A 21,468-nucleotide genomic window follows, 5' to 3' on the forward strand; every position below is an offset into this window, starting at 1 on the left:
CACGAGTGGAGGTAGTTGGCATTGACAGTCACAAGCTCAGTCTAGCCAGCTTCCCTTCCATCTTTGCTGTGGGCTGTGCTGGGCACTATGGCAGGGCTTTGGTCAAGGCCAAATTGTGTCCCCTCAACATTCATAGGTTGAAGCCCTAACCCCCAAAGTGACTGTATTTGAGGATAGGGCCTTTAAAGAGGTAATTAAAGTTAAATGAGGTCATATGACCTAAATCAGTTCAATGAGGTCCTAATCCAATAGGACTAGAAAAGGCCATGCGAGGACAGAGAGAAGGTAGCCATCTGCAAGGCCAGGAGAAAGGCTTCAGGAGATACCAAATCTGCCAACACCTTGATCTCGGACTTCCAGCCTCCAGAACTCTGAGAAAATAAATTTCTATTGTTTAAGTCACTTAATCTGTGGTACTTTGTTATGGCAGCCCTAGAAAACTAATACAGGGCTTTACTATACAAATAAGTGAATGGTATGGAAATGTAAGGGAGAGAAGCATTTCTTCTATGGGGTCTGGAAGACTTTGAGGAAGATGTTGTGTTTAAGCTGGTCTTGAAGAAATGAAGGAACTTTAGCTGATGACTATGGAGCATCTTCAGGTGCCAAGTATGGCCAGAGGCTTTATTTGTATGACCTCCCTAGGGGATGACTGCATCCCTGGGAGGTCTCTAATCTCCTTTTCCCAGGAGGAAATTGAAGCCAACTGAGGTTAAGTAATTTGTCTAAGGTTACACTATTAATAAGTAGCAGAACCAGAGTTTGAACCCAGGACTAGTTTATACCAAAGCTGCTACTCTTTCTATTTCGCTGGTCACAGTGTGTATCAGATAGTAATAATGATAATAACACCCACAATAACTATGAGCTCGGCATGCACATAAGTTATATACATCATCTAATTTAATCATTTCAAAAAAATGAGGGAGATACTCTGATTATCTTTATTTTACAAATTACATTTAAAAAAACACATAGACTTAATAACTCATTCAAAATCATACAACTAGTAAGGATCTAGGAATTGAATCCAGGCTGGTTTCAGAACCCACTTGCTTAACCATTTCATTTAATTTTTTCATATGTGCACACGTACTGGGGTTGGGGGCAGGGAGGAGTGGGGCTGAATGTTGCTAGTTTTATAGTTTGGGGGCTGAAAGTCTTTTAGGATAAGGATTGATTGGCAAAATTCTGTATGAGCAGTAACAATAATAATAATCAGCAATGATAAATATAGCCAAATATTTGCTTTCTCTGGAGCAAACCAATTAGGGTAAGGACAGTGTGTGTCCCTAAATCGCCTCCACACCCTTGATTGGGCACAGGATCTCTGGTGGTTCTGGGATTGAAGCATCTGTGAACTGAGACCAGAGGTGGGTGCTTCAGTGACTAACAACCCCTGAGGATGCTGCAGATCCTTGGGCCCTCAGCCTCACTATGTTTGCTCCCACCTCTATATCTAACAGTCATCCCTCGGCCTGGGAGTGAGAACCCGGCTGGAAGCTTAGGGTCCCTGGAATCTGTAGTTCAGGGCAGGCCAAGCCTTAGTCTTATTCCTGCGGCAGCAGGCAACCTGTGAGGTAGTGAAGGTGCAGGACAGCCGCCTTTTGGTCATGGCAACTGGTTAACCAGTTCAGTGCTCTATCACTGCAAATTAAAGGTAGCTTTGTGTAGGACAGGCAGAACTTTGCTTAGCTCTGTGTGCAGAGTTCCCTCAGAAAAAGTCCCAGGGTCTCCCTGACTTTCTATTTCTGCTCTCCTCACCTCTGCCTCACCTGTGGGCAGTACCTACAGGAGCCTGGAGCAGTTGCTAGACAACAAGCCATCTTGACATCCTCCTTGTGGTTTCTAGACTTCTCCACTTGGATCCCCTGTCTCTGTCCATCTTCCCTGCAGCAGAATTGGCCAGACCCGGACCAGAGATTGTGCAGGACTCCTGTGGGACACCTGGGTGCTCCCTCCAAGAAGATCCTCCCTGAGAACTAGTCACTGCCCCTTAGGAGCTTCCACCTTCCAATGTTGCTAGTGTTCCCATTTTATCACATTAAAATATGTGTATTCCAGAGGCAACTCATTATGGAAGGGTTTACTAGTTCATCCATGGGTTATCTGGAAGTTTTCCTCTTCTCTCTCATGCTGTATTTTCTGCTAGGAGTCAGAGGTCTCTGGGTACAGAAGAGTAACCTATGTGCCATGATTTTGGTTTGGGAGTGTCAGGGACCAGAGCATGACACCCCAAAATACCCCTCCTTGGCTTAAGGATTATTTTGAGCTGAAGGCAATTGAGGAACAGCAGACATAGGAAAAACTCTAAAAACAGAGAATGTTTCCCTTCTGTAAGGGAAATTTACATTTATAAATGCAATTCCAGTTTGTAAAGGTGTCTCCCTCTCCTGAAGTAGGAAGAGGAGGACTCTTAATAACACATCAGTGGAGAAGGCAGGGATAACTCATCAATGGAGAAGGTGGGGACTTACATCTGCATAGCAAACCTTACTAAACAACCCTCATTTACCTGCTTTTCCTGATTACCTTTCTATACCTTGCCTCCACTGCCCAGAAGCCCCAAACCTCTCTTTCTTTGTCTAGCCTCTTCTCCACACTTTGTTGCCCTTTAGGGTGGTATATAAGTCCCCAAATTCTGAACTCCTCCTTGAGCCACATTTCTCTTTGTGAACTTCCATCAAACATATGTAATTAAATCTATTTTTTCTCATGTTAATCCTTTATCAGTTTGATTCGTGGGCCCCAGCCATTGAACCAGGAGGGTTGAGGAAGAATATTTTCCTTCTACCACAGAGGGGTGACTGGGATACCCCACTCACTCTGGAGGCTACAGCTGGAATCTTGGGATGTCAGACAAAGCCTGCAAAAGGTGAAAACTCTCACTAAGTCAGCCTCCCAGATTTTTGCCTGTAGGGTCCAATCAACAGAGGGCAGTTAAGAGTCTCTTTGTCTTTTCCTTTCCAAATTTAGATTATCAGGAGAAAAACATTAGTAAGAACTACTTATTTACCCTGTGACTCTTGTGAATTTGGTTTTGAGTGCTCACTGGTTATTGGTCCTTTCCTTCTTAGGGACATTTACAGTTTGTCTTGCTTCGTGTCCTGAGAGCTTGGCTTGGCTTTCTGCCTGCCAGAGGGCACAGGTTGGTAAGCCTGCGTCTGTAGGTGGCCAACCGTCAGGTTGGGGGCCCTGAGAATTTGTAGATGGCCATACAGAAATGTGGGTTGCGCCCCAATGTGGCTGATGTCCTACTGACAGTTGCCTGTTCCAGAGGGTTCATATAAGTCTTTCTTTCAGCTACCGTTGCAAGTGGCTGTGGGCCATGAGGACTGCATCTTTTGCACTGTCTTGGGGAATTCCTCTTGTGTCCCTGTTTAAGCTATGAAAAGGCTTATTGGTTTTGATTTTGAGCCAAAACTGCAATAGGTATACTTTTGTATACCTAAAAAAAAAAAAAAAGCCCCAAATCCCTTTTCCTTTGTGTAGCTTCTTCTCCAGACTCTGTTGCCCTTTGGAGTGGTATATAAACCCCCAAATCCTAATCACCTCTGCACATAATTAAAAAAATTTTTTTTCTCATGTTAGTCTGTCTTTTGTCAGTTTAATTTCTAGGGCCCCAGATGGAGAACCCAGGAGGGCAGAGGAAGAAGTTTTTTTCCCTCCCTTACAGGAGACAATGTGTTATTGAGTATATATATATGTGTATATATATATAAAAAGCTTTCTCACTTTTGTAGTTGAAGATGAACAGGTTACAGAATTACAAAGTGAAATATTAAATAAACCACACTCACCCCACCCCAGTCTTCTTACTCTTCATGAATAAGAGGCATGTGGCAACTCCATCAGGAGGGTCTGCAAAGATTGCCCAGTGCTGCTCCATTCCTCATCAGTCTTTATTCAGTGTTCTCCTATGCCCCTGGATTTCAAAGCTTGTTTGCACAGCTCTGGTGGAACTCATATGCAATACAGGATTAAAGAAAATGTCAATTAACCAAGAAAGTGCTATTCAGCAGCCTTTAAAAAACCAACTGGAAGATTTCTACCAAATATCCCAAAACATGTTCATGGGTTTTTTTCTGGCTGGATGTCACCCAGCACACGCCGCACAACTCTACTGCAAAGAACAACATCCTTTGGTGTCCACCATCCCTCTTCTCTCCCTCCCTGCCCATCAAGGAAGCTCTCTCCTCCCGAAATTCTTTGCCTCTGTCTAGAAAGTCTGTCCTCCTGAGGAAGGTGTGTCTTAGGAGTGGAGTATCAAGGAGAAGAGAACCAGAGTTTATGGAGGGCTAACACTGGCCAGGCACTGCACTAGGTGCTTTCTCTACTTTTTGTACTAAATCCTTTCAACAATCCTCTAATGTATAAATCCTGTTTTAGAAACGGGGAAGCTAAAACTCAGAGAGATTAAAGGATTTGTTCACTGTCATACAGCAGGTAGAACCTCCAGCTAACTTCCCCTGTTCCTCAGTCAGTTTTTTCCACTCAGGGTAGAGTCCCCAGAACAACAAGGGTTTGCTAATCCTTACAGCTATTCATAGCCAGCTATTCTCCATGGCTCAAGCATGGAGACCAAAGGAAATGGAGGGTAGCAGCTAGGGTTTCAAGTCCAGGTGCTAACACTTGCAATTAGCTGGCAAACAGAACAGACCAGAGAGCCCAGAGTAATCAGAGGGTTAAGAAAAGCCATCAGGAGTCAGCAGGTTTCAAACCTCTTTTGCTCCTTGGATGTCCGTGGAAGAGTTTAGAAGTACGGCTGTGAGGACCTGGCTGTGTTTTCCTAACTGACAGATCTGGAAGCTATGTGGAGGTTAAGGTATGCTGAAGAACATTTCCTTATAAAGGAGAGCTTTGGTCTGAAGAAGAAGAACTCACCTGCTGCATTCTATGACCCAGCAGGAACAGCAGACTTGAACTGCCATCTCCTCGTTGCTATGGGGACAATTTCCTACACATTTTCTGAGACACTCAGGCCGGGGTAAATGCTGCCAGTTGTCAATGCATGTACTTCAACTGGTTCAACTGGAAAAAGAATGGCCAGGTGATCACCTACCAAAGACAGAACCTGAAGACTTTCTTCACAACTTGAAAACTAATTGACATTCCCATTTTTCTAATCATAGGGGTACCTACAGGCTCTGCCCTGTGGTGCATTCAAACTTTCTCCTTGGGCTTGTTTCCTAGGTGAGCAGTGATTGGTGAAGGAGGTGCTGCAGGTTCAGTTCAAGGAATGCATACTCGTGACTGTGAATCACCCTAGGAGCCTTGGTTCAGTACACGCACAGAGAAGCTGCAGATGAGGAGTGGTGTGTGCACATACTCATTCACACCACATACACACACACACATACAGCCCCAGTGTAATTGTTCTGTGCTCTACTACATTCCCTTCCTGGAGGTTACATCACATTTGGTCAGAAGTAATCCACCGAACCTTAAGACTCCAACAAAGGTTGCTTCTCCCTTCACTGAGATCCACAGTCTGCACACCATTTTTATTTTGCATTGCTGTACAGGACATTTAACTTTTTTTTTTTTTGGCCGCGCCTAGCTTGTGGGATCCTAGCTCCCTGAACTGGAGTCGAACCTGTGCCCCCTGCAATGGAAGCATGGAGTCCTAACCACTGGACCGCCAGGGAATTCCCTGGACATCTAATTTTTAAAGGAAGATGAGGACATTTTTGCAAGGTGGAATTCCCCATGTAGAGGCAGACTCAACATATGCAGAAAAGAGGGCTGGAGTAAGACTTGAAAGACTTGCCCTGCCACTGATCTAGCTGTGGGATCTTGAGCAAGTCATCTGGCCCAAATGCATGACATTTTTCTCATCTGTAGAAAAGGATGATCAAGACTCCTTCACAGCCAGGTTGTTACAGTTAAGTTAAATTGGTTCATTCTTTCAACAATTATCTAGGGCTGGGGATATTTCAAATGAGCATGAGACAAGGTGTCTCCTCTCATTCTAAGGTACATACATAAATGAAAAAATAATAAATAGGGGGTAAATAGTATGCAGATTAATAAACAGGGGAGTGTGGAAGAAGGGACTGGGCATTTGCTTTAGACTGGGGGTGGGGGCAGTCAGAGCAGGCATCTCTGAAGAAGTAACATTTAAGCTGGGATCAGAATGACGAGAAGGAACCAGCCATGCAAAGTTGAAGGGGAAGGTCAATCAGTAGAAGACACATGTAGTTCAAAGGTCCTATTACAGGAATAAACTTGGAGTGTTCGAGAAACCAAAAGAAGGGCAGCATGCCTGGAATATGGTGAGCGAAGGGGTGAGGGAGCCAGGGGCCAGGTCCTGCAGACCTTTGTAAACCTGGTAATAAATTGAGATTTTATTCTAGGAGAGATAGGAAGCCATAGGAATGTTTTCATGAGAGGGGGATGTCATGATTTGATTTTTGTTTTAAAAAGATTTCTCTGGTCACTCTGAGGAAAGTGAAAACCAAGTGGAAAGAAGACAGCCAGTTAGGAGGCTGTTGCATGAGTCCAGGTAGAAGATGATGGTAAACTGGCCCAGAGTGATAAGAGAGAGTTGGAGAGGAAAGGACACTTCTGGTCTATGAGTCTTGCTGATGGATTGGATATGTGGGGAAAAGAAGAATAAAGGTTAGGTCAGATTTTTGGCTTGAGTAGCTGGTTGAGTGAAATGGGGAAGCCTAGGAAAGGAGCAGATTTGGAGGGATCAAGAATTCCTTTTTTTTTTTTTTTAAGACACTTTAGGTTTGCAATGTCTTTTAAATATCCAAGGAGAAATGTTAGCCAGGCAGTTGGATATAGGGGTCCAAAATGCAGGAGGAGATAGGAGATGGAGATAGAAATGAGGAATTCGCAATGTAGAAGAGGTATTTGAAGCCATGGGACTGGATGAGTCACCTAAGGAGAGAGGATATGCAAAGACTGAGCCCCGGGGCTCTTCAACATTTAGATGATGGTGAGGAAGAGGATCCAGCAAAAGAGACAGAAACAATAGTCACTGAGGTCAGAGGAAAAGCAGAAGAATGTGGTGTCCCTGAAGGCAAGAAAAGAAGGGAGTGTCTGACCAGAAGGAGTGAGTGGTCAACTGAGAGGCCAAGTGATAAGGTAAGAAAAATGACCTTGAACCTGACAATGTGGAGGCAGTCTCATCAAGCGGTTGTGTAGGATGGAAAAGAGCTTTGAAAACCATGAGGTGCTATGGGTGCTTCTCCAAAGGAAGAGGTACACAAGGAGAGCTTTTTCAAAATACACATGTGTGGATTCAGCCCCTGATCAATTGGACGCAAACCTTTGGGGTGTTTGAAAAACCTCTGACGCCTCCCTAATTAAGAGCCTCCATGTAACCAACTGTAAGTTACTATTACTAATACCTCTGTGTCCCCCTCCCAAGTATATTCTGTGTCACTTTTACCCTTTTTACAGATGTCTTAGGGACATCTCTGTAGGAGGACAGTTTATGTTCTTATCACCAGTTACACTGGTAATGTATAACAATCATGTTCAGTGACCCTACTGAGATATTTCACATATAAGAATTCTTTGCATTGTCCAAATACCCTTGGAGCTCTGGAATTAATAACTGAAGAGTTCACAGTAAATATTGCAGATAGAGGGCTCTAAATTGGTTTATGAAATCTCCCTGCTCAAACATGAATTACAGTTGGTTTAGATGAGAAAATCAATAGGTAACCAAAAACACCCCAACAGTCACCTTTCAAGGCAGGGCAAACAAGATATGTTCCAACCCATGTCAGGGAGCTACTGGTGACACCACAGAAGGCTTGCTCACCATTCCTCTTCTCTTCCTCCTGCTCTGTACCTTTGACCTTGTTTTCATATTCTTCCATTTTAGGGGCTCTGGATCAATGAGAAGATGTGGAGAGGGTGGAACAGTGAAGGGAATATTTTTTAAACATCTTTTAAGTGCTTTATTGATTTAAAAAATGTGGTTTTGAAAGTAGCTAATAATTGTATGACAGTTGCTTCTGAAGAGGTTGCTGAGCCTCGGGGAAAAGGTTATGAACACATTATTATGTCAGTTATCACACAAATAATCAAATGGCCCTCTTCTCACATTCATACACCTGGATATGGCTTAGGAAGGCTGTCACGGGAGTCTGCTTTGTTGTGATATCTTTATTAATGAGCAAGAAGCAGAGGTAACTATTGTCCCAATTAAACCTACTGTGGATACTAATCGAGAAGGCACAGCGAGCCAGGGGGAAGCACAGATGCCACACTAACTCACTCTGAGCTTTTAAGTACATGGAATGAGAACAGCAAAATGAGTTTTGATGACAGAGTAGGAAGATGAGGGGAAAAATATCCTAGATGCAGAGGCTATCAGAAAGATAAGAAGAAGAAGGAAATACCAATTATTATCATTATAGTTCACCAAGAACCCTGAGTTAGCATGGCCCTGCCCGTAAACTGGATCTCCAGAGAATATATACTACCAAATGTAAAATAGATAGCTAGTGGGAAGCAGCTGCATAGCACTGGAAGATCAGCTTCATGCTTTGTGACCACCTAGAGGGGTGGGATAGGGAGGGTGAGAGGGAGATGCAAGAGAGAGGAGATATGGGGATATATGTATATGTATAGTTGATTCACTTTGTTATAAAGCAGAAACTAACACACCATTGTAAAGCAATTATACTCCAATAAAGACGTTAAAAAAGAAAAAAGACTGGAATATTAGTTGGAAAATTAGTTTTCAAGGACAGGAAAGAGGAAGCCAGGCGGTTTGAGACTAAGTTTACAGAATGGGGTTGTTGAGGTCTAGTTGGTTGAGCCCTACTAGAAGAAGTAGAGGCCAGTGGAAGCAGCCCACCTTAGTGGGAAAGTCCAGGAGGCAACTGAAGGAAAGTAGAATTTTTTTTTTTAATTTTTATTGGAGTATAGTTGATTCACAATGTTTTGTTCGTTTCAGGTGTACGGCAAAGTGAATCAGTTATACATATACATATATCCACTCTTTTTTTTTTAGATTTTTCCCATATAGGCCATTACAGAGTATTGAGTAGAGTTCCCTGTGCTCTACAGTAGGTTCTTATTAGTTAACTATTTTATATACAGTAGTATGTATATGTCAATCCCAATCTCCCTTACCCCTCCCCTGCCTTATCCCCTGGTAACCATAGGTTTGTTTTCTACATCTGTTACTCTACTTATGTTTTGTAAATAAGTTCATTTGTACCCTTTTTTAAAATATTCCACATATAAGCGATGTCATATGATATTTGTCTTTTTGTGTCTGACTTACTTCACTCAGTATGACAATCTCTAGGTCCATCCATGTTGCTGCAAATGGCATTATTTTGTTCTTTTTTATGGCTGAGTGATAGTTCATTGTATATATGTACCACATCTTCTTTATCCTCTCCTCTGTTAATAGACATTTAGGTTGCTTCCATGTTTTGGCTATTGTAAATAGTGCTGCAATGAACATTGGGGTACATGTATCATTTCGAATTATGGTTTTCTTCAGGTATATGTCTAGGAGTGGGATTGCTGGGTCATATGGTAGCTCCATTTTTAGTTTTTTAAGGAACCTCCATACTGTTTTCCATAGTGGCTGTACCAATTTACATTCCCACCAACAGTGTAGGAGGGCTCCCTTTTCTCCGGGAAAGAACTGATGTAGTACCTCTTTCTCTCAGGGTCCTGGGGGTAAGTGGTCAATGGGAGTCTTATTGGGCAGAGGTTGACATAATGTACGGTGATTATGCCTAAGAGGGAAAGGGCAGAAATGCCTTTACCCCCTGGGTGACCTAAGCTACTTTTCACCTTTTCTTCCTTTTTCCAAAGCTCCTACCCCCTTAGTGTTATTTCCCTCTTCTGTTAACACTGGGCCTGGCCTCAAGAATGAGTGGGAAGAATATTCATAGAAATCCAGAGAATTAACCTAACCTTTTGTTTGCTCCTAGCAGTGCTTGCTAGGCCCAAGGAAGATAACAGGCCCTTCTGACTTATAGGTGGAGGGTTTAGAGAGACATGAGGACACCAGCTCTGACATGGACCACTGCGTCCAACCTGCTTGGACCTGGAAAGTCTAATGGGGATGGGGTCCACGAGAAAGACCTGAGCCCTCCCCTGTAAGGGCCACATTCACTCACTCAATGTCGTTCTATACACACTTATTGGCCAACTGCCACTGCCAGGGACTCTGTTAGGATCTTGGGAAGCAGGAAGAACAGATCAACGAACGATGTCAACATGGAAAGTCAGTAACTTGTCCATATTCTAAGAATGTTGTGGCACTGAAGAGGGTGCAAACCATTCATCCTTGGGCCTGAGGGCTGTCAGGGAAGGCTTCATGGAGGAGACAAAGTCTGGGTTCCAAAAACCAAGTAGGAGAGTTTCCCAGGAGATGTTGGCAGAGAAAGAAAGGCAGAAAGAGATGGGAAAGGAGGGAGGAGAGAGGCATTCCAGAGGGTGGGAACAGCATATGCAAAGGCGCAGAGGCCTCGCAGGGCAGGGTATGCTAAGGAGGCCACAGCACAAGTTGGACATTACTACTGTTTAACAGTTTCTGGTTCTCTTTTCTTTCCTGAGCACATACAAGATTATACTTCTCATCTCCTTTGTGAGGATGTGGTCCCACAGTGGTTTTTCATGGATAAGAAATAAATTTCTGGTATGTTAAGCCACAGAGATTTGGAAAGTTGTTTGTTACTACAGTATATCCCAGCTTATCCTGACTCGTAGAGTGCATGTGGGGAGTGGTGAGAAATGAGCCTGGAGAGTTTGGCAGCAGATAGAGCTCGGGAGGGGGATTTGGGAGCAGCTTCTCTCTGTGCTAAGGAGTTTGGATACTCTGGGCCATGGGGAGATGTGAAAGGTACTTTAAAAATCAGAGTGACATGATCAGGTTTGGTGGCTGGATGGAAGGGTTAGGACAGTTGACAGTTAGGAGATAATTGAAGCTGCTGAGTAATATCGAAGCCTTGAACTAAGGCCATGGCAGTGAGTTGAAAAAATGTTAATATGGTGAAACTAAGAGGACTTAGTGACTGCTTAGATGAATGGAGAAAAAGGAAAGGAAGAATGTAGAATGACTTTTTGGTCTTTGGCTTAGATGGCTATATGATCATTTCATCATTAACCAGGATTCATGATGGTGGACAGGTTTGTGTGACAGATTATTTATTGGCTTTTTCCTGTCAATTTCCCCAAAGAGCTTATTGTTACACTGAGTAGAATGTTAAGTCCACAGGTTCAAGCTTCCAGGTTCTTCCTCTATAATGTGTCCCAGCCATAGCCTGGGTCCAGCACCACAGCTAGAATCATTCCTATAAGTCTTTCACAAAACCGATGGAGAAAACTATCATGATATCTCTCCAAAGGGTTGGGCTGTGAAATCAGGGTGTACAGAGCCTTCACACTGCACACTTGTGGTTTCTGGTAAAGTCATACCACTTGGAATAACAAGGGTTAATGATCCAGATGCTATTAGACTCCAAAACCTTGGAAGGCACCATTGACCAAGAGAAGGTGAGGCAGATGTGATCCTTGGCTTAGAAGAGCCTCCCTATAATTGTGGTGAATCTCCTGGTCAGTGACATAGGACATAATGACCATCAAAATCCATGAGGCAGTGGTTTTTCCAGATGTTACTTGATCACCCATTCCCTTCCCCCACCATTTCCATAAATCTTTGGAATCCTGTGGCTAAGTTCGTAGGTCTCAGTTGTCACCTGGAATAATCACATGCCAAACTTAAGAATTTGAATACTACTGCCAATAATGGTAATAATGGGCATTCACTGAATATCGGCCAAATATGTGGAGGCACCCAGCATCTGGACACTGTGGTCGGCTTCTGTACTTAGAAGTGGGTGGGCGCATCCTAGTCCTAGGACTGGCTGTCCAGATTAGCACAGAGTTCAAATCAGAGGCCCTTGGAGTTGCATGGGGGTTCGTTTCTGGTTGGGAATGATGAGGATCAAGAATCTGATCAGAAACAAGTGCATGGGGAAAGGGACAAGAAGTAAGGGAGAGGAGGTGCACTGGGTGCTCACACCATGCCATATGACTGCCATGGAAGATGCATTCCAGCATCTGCCCACTGAGGGCATTGGCCAGCCTGGCCTGTCTTCCCTGGATTCGGTAGCAGGAGAGGCCTGAGTCTATGGGTGGCTGGATATCAGTATCAATGGCTGAGCAGGACAGCGTGAACAGGGACAAATGATGATCTCTGGGACTTCATGAGAAAAATGAACCCATGGTGCAGGCTATTATCCGGCCGGACACCCTTTCTGGGGTCCACTTCCTCAGAGTAAGAAATACATGAAAATTAGAGGGTACAACAATTACCAGGCTCTTGGAGCTGGCCTCCTTGTGCTGCGTCCCCCTCACAGGCTTTCGATCTCGGTGCAGTGGTTAAAGGCGTAGGTTGACTTCACTACTTATGTAATATTTGAAAATGGGCCTGTCCCAACCCTTTTGGAACCTTGTGTTTCTCATCTAGAAAGTGCAGATAACCTGTCTCATATAATTATTGTTATGAGGATTAAATAAGTAAAGTATAGGGGAAGATTCCCGTTCCCACCAACAACTTCATGTATGGAAAGGTGATCTAAAAAATGGAAAATAGGAGCGCCTACCTAGGTCAGTTTTTAATGATACAATAAAAGAGGAACTTGGAAAGCAAGTGCAGGAAGGAGCTGGGGGCTATGGAGTTGGGTTGTAAGGACTATATACCTCTAATCCCCTCCTAACTGCAGATCTCTAGTATAAGCCTTGTCAGAATCTGCGCCCAGAAATACTGACTCGCTTGTGGTTTTCTTTCATTCTTGGTTGCTGTGAATAAGTCCCACCTGTGTGATAGATTTTATGCTTGGAACCATCTGTCTATCAGGCCTGACACAATATAGATATTATCTCCAGCTACAGATCAAATCTCACTGCAGATGGTGCAGCTTCACAAGACGTTGGAGCTCACTCTGAGGGGAACATTTCTGCTCATACCCAGAGCCCTGATGCTTATAACACCAAACTGAAGTATCATTTCAAAGAAGAGGAGAAGGAAAGCAGGAGGCTCAAGCTAACTGAAAACTTAGCTGGTTAGCAAAGCAGTCATGGTTTCCAAAGATCGAGTGCAGCACAATCTCCCAGATGTTAATATTCAAACAGTTCATCACAGTGTTGAACATACAGCAGGCACTCAGGACACACTAGTTATGAGTGGTTTAGAATGGTACTCCTAGGAACAGGAATTTGACAATATCTAGCACAACTACCGATGAATTTGCCCTTTGACCCAGTCACCCCACTCCTAGGATTCTACCTCAAAACACACTAGAACAAATACTAGATGATATATGCATAAAACTGTTTGCTCCGCCCAGTGTGTAATAGCCAAAGACTGGAAACAACCCAAATGTCTATAAACAAGGAATTTGTTGAATAAACTAAGAATATGCTTATAAAAGAATACAATGCAGCTGTCAAAGACAATGAGAAAGATCTCCATAAACTGCTATGGAGTGATCTCTAGGACACACACACACCCGCACATGCACACGCACACACAGAGTCGACCCTTGAATAGCACAGGTTTGAACTTCGAGGGTTTACTTATATGTGATTTTTTCCATAGTAATACAATAGTAATTCCGTGGTTGGTTGAATCAGAGGATGCAGAACCTTGGATAGAGAGGAACCGTGGATATGGGGGGCCATCTATAAATTACAGACAGACTATGCCCAAGGTCGGTACCCCTAACCCCCGCGGTGTTCAGGGGTCAACTATAATAGTATATGTATGATATGTGTGTATATATATACATATAATATGGGTGTACACATATATATACATACACACACACACACACACACTCATTTTTTTAAAAGTTACCATTGGAGAGGAGAGAGAGCAGGAGGGGAGTCGAATAGACGCTAGACCTCTCTGAATGCACCTTGTTTTATAGTTTGATTTTAGAACCAGTAAATATTTTATATAATTTTTAATTAACTAAATAAAAAGAATCCCCTAAAAATGGACAGTAAACTGAAAAAAAAGTGTGTATCTAGTGGATGGCATAACCACTTATAGGAGGCTTATTTCAAATGACTTTAAGCCACAGTATTTTCATTACACACCCCTAATAGGATCTATCACAAGGACCTAGAAGAACCACAAAGATGTCAAGAAACCTGACTCTGCATTCAGTGGTCTTGTTGGCAGTGGTAAAATTGATATTATTGGGTTGGCCAAAAAGTTCGTTCCCGTTCCCGTTCTTCCATAACATCTTACAGAAACACCCAAATGAACTTTTTGGTCAACGCAATATTATTTTGAAACCAGAAAATAGGATAAAACAAGTATGTTTGCCCAAATCTCACTAGGAGGGAACCAAGATTTTCTATGTAAAAAGATAAAACATAGACATATAAGTGAATAAAATCAGAAGTTTAAATAAAATCTTGTAATTCTTCAAATTGAAAATATCAGTATTAACTCATGATTTACTTTTCTTTTTCTAAAACTTTGATATTTCCTAGTGACATCCACTGAAAAGATTTAGAAGCAATGGCAACTCAATAACAACAAACACCCTTAGTCCCCAGATTGTAGTCTCCAGATGCCATTTCCTGCTAAAAGGAACAAGGCCTTCTTGAGCTGGAACATCTTGTCATGCCTGAAAACAAGGAAGCTGTCAAAGATTACTGTCACATCAATATGACATGGTAGCTAACTTGAAGGGGCCCCCACTTACCAAAGATAAGACAGTTTGAACATAAACAAAAAAACACTGCAATGGATTGAACTACATCAATATGTAAAATTCTCTGGGTTCGTAATGATACTCCACATCCACTACACACACAACACCCCGCCGCCTGAGTACCACAATAGGTAAAACCTCCTTGGTTACTTTGGAAGTTGCCAGAACACCAACTCATCATTCTGAAAATTGACAAAGAAAGAAAAGGAATCAAGTAGTTATCCTGCCTTTCCTAAACAAACCTCATGGTTTGTACCTCGCAGCAACCAAATATTTGCTATGGGGAAGTTCTTTATGTAAGAAACACAACTGGTAAGTGCAGCAGGAATGATAAAATTGGGATCTCTCCAATGTGCAAATCCTAACAAAATAATGGTTCAAGGCAACAATCACCAATGGCAGCTAAAGCCATTAATTTAAAGGTTGATGGGAAATTAAATGATATATGGATCCTGCTGACACCATCTAAACGCAAAGATCAAGGCTAAATGACCCAGGTATTACGTACATCCTGATGTGATACAAATGGAAGTACACAACATCACCTATGAAGTTTTATCTTCCCCCTCCCCCAAGACAGAAAACCTGAATGTAATCAAACTCTAGATGTAATTCCCAGTTCTCAGGAAATATGGGACATAGAGGAACACATTAAATGACACCATGAGTAATTTAATCAGGAACATTAAGTATGTGGGAAATTCTACAGGTCAAATCATGTAGTTTAATTCAGAAATAAATTACTCTCTTTTAAAAAGAGAAGTGGAACAATTATAGATAAAAGGAGATTTAAGACACATACCAACTTTTGTGACTCTTCTTGAAAGATATACCGGTGTTCATTGTAGTATTCTTTCCACTTTTCATTTCAAATTTTTTTAGAAATCAAAGGGAGAAAAAAACCCTATTAGCCAAATGAGGTGTGTAGCTCACGTCACACATTTGAATGCTAATTTGAACAAGTCTTAATTTAAAAAGACATATTTGAGACAACCAGGGAAAATGGAACATGTGCTTTATTGTAAATTATTGTTAATTTTGTTGAGCGTGAAAATTGTACTGTGGTTATATTTTAAAAAGTCATTATTTATTAAAAATATATAATCAAGTAGTAATAAATGAAAACATATTAATACAGAGCTTAGGCTATAACGTACAGGAGCAAGAACATGTTGGGTGTTGTTAGAGCTAGGATTTGGGCTCAAATCCTGGTCCCTCCACCTTTTAACTAGGACTTGCATGAGTTTCTTGAGTCTCTCTTAACTTTAATTTCCGCCAAATACCACCTGCCTCATGTGAAAATTAAATGAAACAATGTTTACAATCGCGCCTAACACATAATTAATACTTCACAGCCTTTTTAAAAAATGCAGTTATCCATTACAGATGGATTTGCATGTAACCAATGTCAATATCTTTATCTAGTGTCTCACGATAGATTTTCAAACATTCACTAGAGGCTAATGACTAAGGTATTCCTTACATCACATGAGCCCATATTGCCTGTAGTTACTGGTCCTGAAAGCATTATACTGTAAAGGGCAGAAATCAAGGAGAGATTTGAAGGAATGGGCAGTCCCATACTGGCCATATCAGCGAGGTGGTCATATAGTGGTCTGATGAAATCAGTTAATGCATGTAAAATGCTTGGAACAGTGCCTGGCTCATGGTAATATTATAAAATTGATAGTAATAATAATAATGACCTAGCAGAATACAAGCCAACTTCAACTTCTTCAAATTCCTCTTTTTCTGTTTCTCTGAACTCCCTCTCAGGTACTGAGGTGGCAATCTATAAATTGATATATTTTTCCTAGGCTTAGAAAGGATGACTCAATCTCTTAATTCACAGATTCTGCTCTTGTCTTGGGCTTGAGCCATTCTGAGTTTCCATTTTGACTGCATTGTCACTAATGGGTCTTTGGCTGTCATAGTTAACAACTTCCTTGACCATAATGATGAGGGAATCGATGGCCCCATGGGGTCCTCCTTCCAGCCTCATCCTGCTGCTCCAAGGGAAGCCTGGTCCTCCTTGCCGCCGGTGGTAATCAGGGATAGAGACACGAGTCCTTTGCTAATACCCTGAGAAGTTCTCGGAGAAGGGCCTGGGCTAACTACCACCCTAGGAAGTCTGCCAGTTTGCAGCCTTTTTGCTAGAGAGGAGATTTCTATCATTTCAAATTCTTCCCCTGACCATGGGCTGCATAGTGTAAGTTTCTATGTAACGTGTACTCAGTGAGTTGCTCTATGAATGAACTTTGGGCTTGGAGATGATCCAAACAAGGACTGTGGACTTAGAAATGTGACCTGTATAAGGACTTTGCGACATTAGTAAAGCATCCTAAGACAAACAGGTTCGCAGTGAACCTATGGTCCTGGGCCACCTTGGAGTAAAACATTCCATTGTCTTTACCTCAACCTGAAATTACAGGAATTTCGGTCCCCCGGAACCCGCTGCATTCCCAGGCTATGTCCTGCACATTCTCACAATCCTAGCCCTCCTGGCAGAGTGGTGACCACTGCTAGCCTCTTCTCTCTCTGGGTTCTCCCCACGATTCTGCCGCAAGACCTCTGTTGCTCACTGTGGTGGGGCAAGGGAGAGGTCCAATGTCACTGTAAGGCCTCCCGAAGATTACTCTCCTGCTTCCCCTGGGGCCTAACTCTATGCTGCCCCATCCTCCCATATCACTTTGCTTTAAATTAACAAGGATACAGGTCAGGTGAGGGGTGGTGCTGCCAGCTGGTTACTACTTAACAGGAGGGCATGCAGGTAAGATGGCGAGATGGCTAGGTCCAGGAGGCACTGGGCCACACTGCCAGTGGTGATTGGGGAGGCCAGATCAGGGCTTGGGTTTCAGGGAGAGAGGTCAGTGGAGACTGAGGAAGGACTTTAAAACAGCACAAGGACATCTTAATACGACCCAGACAGCTGAGAGAAATCCAGCAGAAGCTATAACCCTGCCAGGGCTAAAGTTACCTGACTTAGCGGGGTTTTCTGTCCAGTACCCATTTTCTAGAAATGGACAAATCTCTTACCATGCAGGAACCCCACCCTGTCAGCACCTCACATAGCCTCCACTTCACAGCCACAGTCACACCACCCAAATGCACTTAACAGGTGTGTCTTTGGACTTGTTATTTGACGTCTCTAAGCCTCATTTTCCTCATATTTTTTGTTTAGGCTATTCCTTCCCTCTAGTGTTGTTTGGAACATCAAATGCATGTAAAGCCCTTAGCACAGAGCCTGGGACATGGGAAATGTTCAATAAATGTTTTGTATCAGCATCATCACCACCACTGTGATCGCCACCATCAGCATTTTTATGAGCCGTAGAATTCAGTACATTTTTGTATCTGACGTTAATAAAGCCACACATGGCCCCTTCTCTGCCTGGACTTATTTACTGTTCAGGAGCCAATATTAAATATAGAGGTATTCCAATATTTATTCACATTTCCTGAAGAACATTAAATATGGTCCAGCCCCTAGCCCACCCCAGTACTTTGCAAACCCTGCTTCCTGCCCGCCCCCAGTTCCCTCACTGCCCCCAGATTCTCCGGAGCCTCTTCCAAGCACCCCACCCCCTAACTCTCTCGCCTCTGTGGCCAGTTAGTCCTCCCTTCTCCTTCCCTCCCACCCCTGTCTCTTTTTCAACCTCTGCAGCCTCTCCATACAATCCATTTGAACCTTGTTCTCTCTCATAAAAGATGTAGACCAGAGCTGGTTAGCAAGAGAGAATTCACCTCAGGCAGCAGCCTGGGGCATTCCCCAATGAATAAAAATAGTAGTAAAAATAACATCACTGGACATGTATGTAGTACCTTAACATATATTATCTCTTTTTGACTTCTAATTTAATTCTTCATAAATTAATAATTCTGGGTAAAGCAACATTCTCTTTGGTGGGCAGGTGGAGAAGACAGGAAAAGTCAGAAATAGCAATAGGTTACTAAATTTGGCCCCAGGAATGTATGAGTCTTCCCTGAGGCCATCACGGATCAGTCTAGGATGGGTATTTAACCCCAGTTGTCTTTCAAGGGCTTTCATGGGATCCTTGAACTTTGGACTAAGAGAGACTTTGAAAGCTGAAACTGTAGATAGTAAAACTTGGAAACTTGTATTGAAATCATGCTTTTTCATCAGTTTTATTGAAGTCGTGTTTGTTTTGCCATGAAGATAAGCTAGTCTGTAGCAAGACATAGCATGAGGCAAGAGAAAAGAAGTAGGCAGAAGTCAGTAGGTGGAAGAGTCCCCCGGACTTCTGGGCCCCTCCATCCAGGGGGTCCTGAGGCCCTCAGTGATATTCCTGCCACTTCTTTCTGTAATTTCCTCATGGCATAAGCGGGTTTGAGCTGTGCCTCTGTCCCTTATGACAGAAAAGTCTCACCCACACCCCTGGATTGAGATGTGGCCTTTTAAACAGACAGAGGCTGCAGCAGGCAGGCCTCAACTGCAGGCAGGGGATCGGTCGAGCCAAAGTGAGGGACAAGAGTGTGGCAAGAGGCAGCAACGAGACAAGAAAAGGCCTCGAGATTTCTTGAACGTGAGAAGTAGGGACCAGCAGCTTTATCTGTGGTGCTGGAAAAAGGCCAAGTTCATCTGAAACCTCAGCAGAAGCCAATACTGAGCTGTGCACAAGGCAGGGGCAGGCCTGGGAGGTCAGTGAGAACCGCGGTGTACATGTAGAGCGGGGGTACAGGCTGTCTCCCCTGCACCCGCCCTCCCCAGGCCCTGCTCCAGTCGCTACAGAATCCTCCCAGTTCTTGCCCGCCTGCCTCTGCCACAGCAGTTGGCTCCAGCAAGCTCTTCCCCTGCCTGGGCTTTCTTCCCCTGCCTCCCAGATCAAAACCTGACCTCAGCTTTCCTTCCCTGCCCTTCATCGCCACTGGGTGGTCCCTTGGTGTTTTCACGGGTGTGTCAGGCAGAGCGCCTGCTTTGAGCTCAAGCAGAGTCACTGCAGATGTACAGGGTACACTGACCTGTGGCCTCCTGAGCTTGCCCTCCCTCAAAGCCTGGGGGTCTCCTACAGGAACCTGCACACCCACTCCTCCAGCCACCATCGTCCTATTTGTATGTGAGATTCGAGATCTGTGATAAGAAGTTCACTTTTCAAGTTGCTTCCAAATGTTGCTGTCTTCAGTTCAATCTGGGGCATGTTGTGAGTAATAGTCATTTATTCCTGTAGGTGTTACTATTAATTATAAAGTTTCCAGTATAGGAAAAATGAGTTTGACGATATGACTGTGTTTAATTACTTAGTCAAGCAGTACCAGCTTGACTCTACAATTGAGGTCACCAATCAGGAGTAATAAAAAAAAAAATAAGTAATGCTACCAGGCATATTTTTAGACTTTATAGTTTAGACTTAATTTTTTTAGAGCAGTTTTAGGTTCACAGAAAAACTGAGAGGAAAGCCCAGAGTTCCTATATAACCCACCCGCCATGGTCTACCCCACTGTCAACATCCCCTACCAGAGTGATACATTTGTTAAACTTGATGAACCTGCATAGACACATCATAATCACCCAAAGTCCACAGATTACATTAGGGTTTACTCTTGGTGTTGCACACTCTGTGGGTTTGGACAAATGTATGATGACATATATCCACCATTATAGTATCAGGTAGAATAATCTTGCTACCCTAGAAGTCACCTGTACTCCGTGTATTCACTCTTTTCTCTCCAAACCCCTGGCAACCACTGGATTTCCTACAGTCTCCATAGTTTTGCCTTTTACAGAATGTCATGCGTTTGGAGTAAAACAGAATGTAGCCTTTACAGATTGTCTTCTTTCACAATATACATTTCTGCAATATACATTTAAGGTCTTTTCATGGCTTGATAGCTCGCTTCTTTTTAGTGCTGAATAATATTCTATTGTCTGGATCTCCCAGTTTATTTATGCATTCACCTACAGAAGGATATCTTGGTTGCTTTCTTCAAGTTCTGGCAATTATGAATAAAGCTGCTATATACATTCATGTGCAGGTTTTTGTGTGGACATGTTTTCAACTCCTTTGGGTAAATACCAAGGAGGATGATTGCTGGATCATATGGTAAGAGTATGTTTAGTTTAATGAGTGTCTAATACACGTTTCTGGTTTTATCCTCAGGGTAAATCTCTAGTGTTACTTGGGTAAATCTCACACTTAATGGTTTAGCAAATCAAGACTCCAAGATCTGAAGTGACTTCCCCAAGGTCACCAGACTGGACCACAGATCTCCTGACTGGGAAGAGAACTCCTTCACCAGGGCTGAATCTCAGCCCCTGGCAGGCAGCCCTCTCTGCTGGCTCCCTCTCCAACGTGCCTCTTGGGCTGTGATTGGCCAGGATGCCTGGAAGACGGGTGGTTCAGTGAACCCCACTGCCCACCGCTGGCTCAGGGGGTGCTGGTAGCAGCTCTTGCCCATTGCTCACTGCTCCCTCCACACCCCACACTCCACACCCCCGACTTTGGAGGAGCAAGAGACCATTTTCTTTCTCAGAAGTTTGGGGAGCTGCCAGCTCCACACACACGGCTTGTAATTGGTTCAGACCAGTTATCAGGTAGATAGAAAACCCCTTATCTTGCATCCCAATGTCCTATAGGCTGCGTCATTCTGTGGACGCCCAGGGTGTTCTCACCCTGTGAGAAGCTGTACGATGCAAGGGAAGAAAGCCGAGTAGTAAGGAGAGAAGAGTGGTTTATGGCCATCATGCACATACTGAACAGCAGTAGAAGGGAAGTTTGGACCTGTTTCC

Source organism: Eubalaena glacialis, chromosome 12 (assembly GCF_028564815.1).
Source record: "Eubalaena glacialis isolate mEubGla1 chromosome 12, mEubGla1.1.hap2.+ XY, whole genome shotgun sequence".
NCBI lineage: Eukaryota > Metazoa > Chordata > Mammalia > Artiodactyla > Balaenidae > Eubalaena > Eubalaena glacialis.